The sequence below is a fragment of the Streptopelia decaocto genome (assembly GCF_964273445.1).
Source record: "Streptopelia decaocto genome assembly, chromosome: 3".
NCBI lineage: Eukaryota > Metazoa > Chordata > Aves > Columbiformes > Columbidae > Streptopelia > Streptopelia decaocto.
The window spans coordinates 67,388,619-67,396,206 of record NC_138656.1 but is presented as its reverse complement, the minus strand read 5'-3'; positions in this window follow the sequence as shown (position 1 = coordinate 67,396,206).

Here is a 7,588-nt window from a genome sequence, read left to right as displayed (position 1 = left end):
AGAAGAAAGTTCTTTATGGTGAGGGTGCCAGAGCACTGGAACAGGCTGCCCAGGGGGATTGTGGAGTCTCCTCTGGAGACGTTCAAAACCCGCCTGGACACCTTCCTGTGTAAGCTCAACTGGGTGTTCCTGCTCTGGCAGGGGGATTGGAATAGATGATCTTTTGAGGTCCCTTCCAACCCCTAACATTCTGTGATTCTGTGGCTGCTGCGTTGTGGCTGACAGCGGCACCATCACGTTTTGGTCAGCTCCCCTGATGTGTTAGAAGGATATAAAGTGCTTAAGAGCTGGCCTGTGCTTCTTCATTGCCTTCCCAGGCATACCTAGAGCAGGGAGTGCCGGAGAGGGGGAAGATGTTGCCTGGAGCGATAGGCCAGCCGCCCTACAACAGCGGGTGGTGCTCACAGAATTGCCCAACGCTTTCCAAAAACAGCTAATGGGCTGGAGCTGGGTGGCTGTAGCCTCCTTACCTGAGCACTACTAAATGGGAGGCTTCATCCCGTAAAACCCGTATAAAACCATATAAATATTTCAGTGCATCCAATCTCATTAGGCCCCACCTTTCTTACAAGTACTGGTAAGAATCTTGAGCCTGCAGGACCTTCTGGCTGTCGTGGTGGTGCTATGTAGAAGATTAACATGGTCCAAAAAAGAAAAAGTCAAAAGAAGAAAATGGTCCAAAAAGAAAAACTATTCCTCAAACTTTATCTTCATAAAACAATCACACAATCAAGGAACAGGAAAAGTACATTTTAATAATATAGACATAATAATACCAAGGATACTGTCTCAGCTGAAAAAATACAAGTTTCATTTGGCAAATGTGTTTTAATATTCAAAAGTAGGCACTTAACAAGGATAAATAAGCAAACTGATTTTTTAAGTATGAGGCAGAACATTTTGTATGGAATAAACAATATGTAACTTAATTTTACAAATTAAGAAACGTTTTTGACTCCCACAAGCTTCTCTTATAGTACTACATACTGAATTACTGATCAGGTTGGACTTATCCACAAATGTTGCTAAATCTATCATTCATAATTTTTTTAAAGGCAATCCTGTTTGCCAAATTCAACATGAAAAAGCTAGGAAGGAACTTTTGCACCCTGAAGGTTTAAGGCTGTGATTGTTGTCCAGTGACGAAAAAAAGAAATGAGAATAATTAACAAAATGGTTACAGCTATTAGTTTGAAAGGCAAGTACACAGAATTAGTGGATATTGAATGCTGAACTGAAATAAAATGTGGCATGCTTGGCCTTACCAAAAGGTTAAGAAAGCTTTTGAAAGCCTGTATAAAAGTAAAAATGTTGATAGACTGGAGGTTCTTAAGGATGGGAGGTGGAATTGGCAGCCAGAGTGCATCTGCTTCTTGGCCACCAGCCTCTCCTTGATCCATAAGCACGTCCTGGTCCTGCAGTGAGGCAGGAGCTGAGGTGCAGCTGGGCTCTGAGCCGAGCCTGAGCCATCTTCCCCACAAGACTCACTGTGGTTTAATGGAACCTTCCCCCCCCCCGCTGGGCAGGGTAATAGAGGTGGATTGGCAGCTGCAGCAAGGAGGAGGAGGGAGACATCGCAAGAGGAAGTCAGCGAGTGCTCCTCACTCCTGCTCCCTGTTGCTGGGGCATGAGGCTGAGGTTGGCAGCGAACAAGGATTTGGTCCTCCTGCATCCCGTGTCTCCTCAGAAGGGCCATGAGAGGGAGTGGGGGGAAATGTTGGACTCCCTTTAGTTGGGCCAGTAGGTCCACAATAGCAGTTCTTAACGATCACTTTTGTTTGAGCGCTAGTTTGAGCCAGTGAAGTGTGCCGAGTTCAGCTTCTACATTGCACCACCGCAACAGCCAGAAGGTCCATCAGGCTCAGCATCAGCTCACAGCTAACACCATGCCTGGCTTCGTGTGATGAATTCATGATCTCTCAAGACAGGAGTCCGTTCCCTCTCCTTTCTGAAGCCTTTAATCTTTTACAAAGATGAGTTTTCATTAGTTACTGATTTTTTCTGCTTCAGTATTCCTGCAATCTTCACAGTGCACTCTTTTTCAATACAAGGACTTCTGATAGCCAAGGCAGACTATTTCTGTCCAGACCAACCTGATCTCTTTTCTTTCAAAATATCAAATCACATCATTGTTCTCTGATTCTTTATTTCCGCTGTCTCGTTTGGAGCATCTACTGTGGAAAGATACTGAAGCATTAGATACACTTCGCTGGACCAAGTCCTTCTCCTCCTCCATCACACATCTGCTACAGGAATTTCTCTTCTGGAATTTTATGTCACTTTCAAGTTGTACAGCTTGCCTGATAGCATTAAGTCATACTGTGAAATATCAGTTTTGTAGAAACTCCATTTTCTCAACATTGTTGCTCTGGAATTTGTAAGTCTGTTTTGGCGGTTCATATGCTGCTATGGAAATGCTTGGGACTTTGTTTACCTTCAGCCATGATGGCAAATACTTTCCTTTGTACTGGCATTCCTTTTGACTAGTTGCTGTCAGGCCACTTGCCACTGGAAAAGCCTCTTGCAGCATTGCTAGGTTTGAGTCCTTCCTTTGTTTTCACTGCAGTGCTTCAGTTGTATTCAGTTTGAAGGGGGATGGAATCCTTCAAAGCCAGGTGTCTGTCTCAGATGGCTTCTCTAGTGTGATCTCCTGCTTCCCTGTGAAGTGTCTTGAGTTTGCATGAATATGAGGATCAGTTGTCTGTTATTTCAGTAGCTCTTGAGATTTTTTTTTAGAAATAACAGGACCCAAATAGCTGAAGTAGTTATTTTTGCTTTTTTGTGTTAGAGAGCTTCTTACTAAAAACTGCCTTTTTGTCAGATGCTTGTTGGAAAATTAGGATTTTTCCAGACTACAGACCACCTGCTAGTTCCATGGTCTGCACAAACAACTTCCATCAGCTCCTTCAGCGAACACCAGCTCTGCAGAGAGTCCAGAGCTGCATTGTGGGAAGGGTCTCAAACGCAGCTACACACACCTTAACATGCAGCAGAAAAGCCCTGGTTGACCATTTTGTCTCTTGAATTCGTGTCCTCAGACCACTGAGAGAAAGGGCAAGCTAGACAGCACAAGATACTCTAACCAGGCTTATGCTTTAGGCAAAGCTTTTCCAAATACACTTCTTTTCTGTTGGCAGATCAACACACTGGTAAACAGCATGAGAGGGAGAATCCTGAAAATCCCTCTGGATGGGAGGTGGACAAGTTGCCTCCCTGCCTCATACTGAGGGAGGCCGCACTTTTGGCCATGAATTCCTGCCCTCAGTAATTGAGTTACTGTTCATTGCTTCTGTTGTTTGAAGGAACCAGCAAGTAGGAGGCAGGGAGCACAATGTGCAGAATATACTGCCTGGTATACGCAGAATAAACCCTAAGGCTTGCAGGAAACACCAGGTATATGGACTGTGACCGTGCAGGCCACAGGTTCACCATAATCCCAGTGGTTGTTCATACAGTTCAGCAATGTCCGTGTATGTGCTAGGAATGTGCACTGTGTAAGCAGAAGTCAAAACATTTTATGACAAATGTTGAGCATGACGTGTTTTTTGTCCACCTTCCGTTGTGTAGAAGCTATGAACATGTTTCTCCAAAACTTCGGGCATCGCTTCATGAAGCATCCAGCACTTTGGTACAGCAGCAGCAGACCTTTCACCATGGATAGACTACCTTACATCCACAAATCTCAGAAAAACATAAGGGCACCTCCAGGCCTTCCCAGACAAGATTTCCAAGCACACACTAAAAAACAGAACATGTGTAAAGGAATAAAAAGAAAAAAAAAGGTGGCTGTAATGGGGCCTCTCTTTGTGTGGGGCCACAATCTTGGTGTTGTGATTACAAAATCATGCCAAGCATCAGCATAAAATTTGGAGGAGGCAAAATCTTCAGCCTTCAAAAGTGAAGGAGAAAAGTGAGGAAGGCTTTTGTTCTCTCCACATTGCTATGGAGATATATCTGAAGATCATCTCCCCCAGAGGGCAGTGCAACTTAAAGAATGGAAATGTCTCCCTGGAAACCTCTAAATGGAAATCAGCAATTTGAAGATGTGTTTTTTATCTCAACAATGTTAACAGAAAAATAGTCTACAGGGATGTATTTTCTGGAATAAATCTGTGTACACAGTACAATTCTACATTTCACTCACTTTAAGTCGTATTTAAGGGAAATCTAGAAAAATCCATTTTTTCTTTTTTTTTTCTTTCTCCTGATCCTCCAAATGGAAAGTACTATTGAAATAATGTCTGTGATAACAGATTATGATATTCAAGGTTATGTCTCTATTGTGACAGAGAGGCAGAGCACAAAAGAATAAAATTATTGTTTCTGATGGACTGTGTGGAGGCTGGTAATAGAGATATCTGAAATTAATTGTAATTCAGAGGCCATATCTTTTAAGGACTAGCCTAGATGTAAATCTAATACTGATTCAAATAAATCAATAGGTCTATAAAATAAATCTTTATCTCCCTCTTACAAGTTTTTTTTTTTCTGTTCTATCAATACCTGTTTATATAGATCAAAATCAAAACATGCAATGGATTTCAATGGTAAAGCATGTGGTATGTTTATAGAATTATGTTTTGTCCTCTCAAAAAATATGTTACTGAGTAGAAATTTATTAACAACATACATATTTTTTGTAAATATGTATGGATTTAATCCTTCTTTAGAAAAGAGTCAATAATCTGAAACTGCTTTATACAGCTACTGTCATGAAGAAAAGTACAAATAATCATCAGATTTTGCAAATTACTGTGTCTCCATTTATGGCAACAGAAGATTAAGTGCAGATGGGGGTCAAGATTGTTATTAGTGTTTCCCATCACAGTCACTGCAAGTTGGAGACAAAAACAAATTTCTACCTCTGTTACTGTTGTTGTTTGCTTGGAAAAAAAAATGCTCTCTGAGGGCAGATTAACAAGACAGTTCCACATCACTACATAATACTTTATGTTCTTAACAAGAAAAGACAGAAATATGTGTAATAAAAAGAACCCCCTTCAATTTGTATAGCATGATATGGTTCAGTGTGTCTAAATAATTGGCATCGTGTAGACTGCTGCTAGCGCTGTCCCAGTTTGTGATGGATGCCTTTAAAACCCAACTCTGACAACTTTCAGTCTGTTCCCATCTTGCCTAGTGGTCCAACAATGAGAAGCTTTGTGTTTGTATCATTCGTCCTAAGGACAAGTCTAAAGCCTGTGGAATTCATCAAGGAATGATTTTTTTTCCCATATTTTTCATCAGCCAGTGAGATTTCAGAAGACGTGGGTCCACTTATGTTGTTCAAAAGCATCCTGTCTTGTGTACCGGAGAGCTCTTGGGTGTCGGAGGGCACCTGAGGACACATAAGTGTTGTTGCATTAGGGCTGCCCCCAGTCTGAACCCTCACTGACCAGCGGCCTGGTCGCAGTGGCTTTGCCAAAGGCGGGTTTTGGCAGAGGTTTGGGGGCAGCTCGGACTCAGGTTCCAGAGTGCAGGCTGGGCTGGCTGGTGGTGACTGCCCTGCTGCCCCCTGCCCCTGAATAAACCCTGATCAACAGCCTCACAGGGACCTAGAGAGAAAATGCTCTGAAAGCTGCCCCTGCACCTTTCATACACGTTCAGTGTTAAATAATAACCCGCCTCTCTTGACTGGATTTTTTTTTCTTTTGCAGACAGGCAGGATTTCCTTGGCTTTTATTCTGAGCAGTTTTAACAAAAACTAGTTGAGAACTGAAAGCCATGCTACCACCATCTCGTTACATATGTATAAGTTATTCTCATAGGTACAGACACACAGAATATTTGTCATTTCTCATTTTTCATGTATATGTGTGTATATAGATAAATATGTATGTCTTTACATATTTGCATGTTGCACAGTGATGTACATATATGTGTACACATACATGTACAGAGATGTACCTGTATGCATTAATATGTTACTTGAAATGAACTGCCACAGATCTTTGTGCTGTATCAGCACTTCTAATGAATTTGTTGGCACTTCACTCTTTATTCTAACACCGTAGATACACAGCCATTTGGTTTTTATTTATTTTTTTTTATTTGTAATGGCTGATTTGGAGCCAAGTCCTTTTCCTGAATTTTTATTAGTGCCTCTTAACTTCCATGTGAAATCTACGTCTGGGCCAAAACATTAACCAGTACAGCATCACCTCTCTTCACTGAGTTTTTTGGAGGTGTATGTACCCGAACATTAACTAAAAAGATGGTCATTGTTATATATATAGTAGTCAGTACATATAATTATATGAGCCATAACATTTCTTTTAATTGCATCTGTTTTAACAAATACCTGTAACTACTGTCTCATCTAAAAATAGACCAAGAAAGGTAGATATTTTTAGCTCAGGATTAATAGGCAAGTTTTAAATGACATGATAGTTTAATTTTAAATGGACTTAGTTTTGTACCTCAAAGTTAAAGCCTAGATTAGAAGACAGACGTCTTGGTGATATCTGCTCAGTCTCTTCTGGATAGCAGTATCTGGAGCCTGTTGATTATTGAAATAATCTTTTTTTTAAAAAAAAATAACCCTTAAAACACATACATACATACAAAAAGCAAAACTGTTACAGAAATTTTATATACTTTTAGAAAACATAGTTTTTTATTTTTGATCCTTTTTTTTTTGTATCTATAGGGGATGTTATTGGAGCAATGCTGATATACATCAGCTGTTACTGGTCTATATTATTAATGACCTTCCATTTTCAAAGGAAACAAGGGCATATTTCCCTCAATTATGTGTTTCAGCTAGCATAAAGTTTGCCAGTCAGGACCGACAATACAGAGGTTCTAATCTTCTTAAAACGTAATCATGAGGAGGTAAAACTGTAGGATTTTAGTATTTTCTCCATAAGAACACTTACCTTTTGCAGCAACAAGAAAGCAACAGGCAGTGATCATTTTGCCTTTAGGACTGATGTTTCAGGCACTTTGGCTGATATCAAAGAAATTCATAACGTCCGTGGGGATCAGATGCCGTTCACAGGCTATTTTAAACAAATTAAAATATGAAATTGCTGAGCCACGAGCTGTTATTTAACTGTCTCTGACAGTTGTCCCAGAACACAGGGGGCAACAAATGCAATGCCTATTTTTCCGCAGCCTCCGAGGGCACCCACACAGCTTCCCCTCCGGGGAACACACGCTTCAAAACCTAATAGCAGTCATTCAGAAAGTTAGTGAGCATAGGAATAAGGGTGATTTGGCTTCTACAGTGTACCTGGATTTCTAAAAAGCCTTACACAAGGTCCTCAGTGAGAGCTTTCAAAGCAACTAATCAGTCATGAAATGACAAAAGAGGCTCCCTTTTCGATTAATAGCTACTAGCAAGATCTATCAAGGGTTATTAAACCTAATTGTCCAGTTGCAGCCTCTATTCAGGAAATCCTTAGAATGGTAATTGCTGGACCCGGGATGGCAAAGCTGTCACCACCTGCTTGTCCTTCACTCACACTCTTGGCCTCTGTCAGGGACACAATGCTGGGCAAGAAGACTTTCACCCTGACCTAGAGCAGTCTTTGTGATACTCTTGTAGGAAACAATTATTTTGCAAATATAATAGGCCCAGGCAGGA